The sequence below is a fragment of the Pygoscelis adeliae genome, unplaced genomic scaffold (assembly GCF_000699105.1).
Source record: "Pygoscelis adeliae isolate BGI_AS28 unplaced genomic scaffold, ASM69910v1 Scaffold77, whole genome shotgun sequence".
Taxonomy (NCBI): domain Eukaryota; kingdom Metazoa; phylum Chordata; class Aves; order Sphenisciformes; family Spheniscidae; genus Pygoscelis; species Pygoscelis adeliae.
The window spans coordinates 3,739,140-3,739,502 of NW_008825216.1; the positions used below are offsets into that span (position 1 = coordinate 3,739,140).

The 363-nt window shown below is 41.0% G+C and overlaps 1 protein-coding gene across 1 annotated transcript in view; it reads right to left on the reverse strand.

Moving 5' to 3' along the window:
* The window catches only part of LOC103921283 (mitogen-activated protein kinase kinase kinase MLK4), a 28,141-nt gene that overhangs the window by 20,741 nt on the left and 7,037 nt on the right, over window positions 1-363 (reverse strand). The gene's annotated exons all lie outside the window — the stretch shown is intronic.

Sequence of the window (363 nt, forward strand, 5' to 3'; positions counted from 1 at the left end):
ACTAGTGAGTACCGTAAGTACAGTAACTGCTTCAATTCAAAGCCCAAACACCAGATTAAGCTCAAGGCCAGTGTTTCAATAACAAGTCTCCCAGGCAAAACATCACTCATCACTGCAGAGCACAGCAAACTGCAAAAACCAACACTAATCTTTAACATGTATAGCAAAAAAAAGAGCATGGTGCAGATCAGATAAACTAATATCGAGAACAGATGAATCAATATTGTGACCCGCAACTGTTAACAGATATAAATTCCTTAATACGCTCTGGTTAATCTGTTACTATCTCAAACCATTCGAGCCCTACGTTGGGCACCAAAAAGGACTGTCATGGTTTAACCTCAGCTGGCACCTGAGCACCAC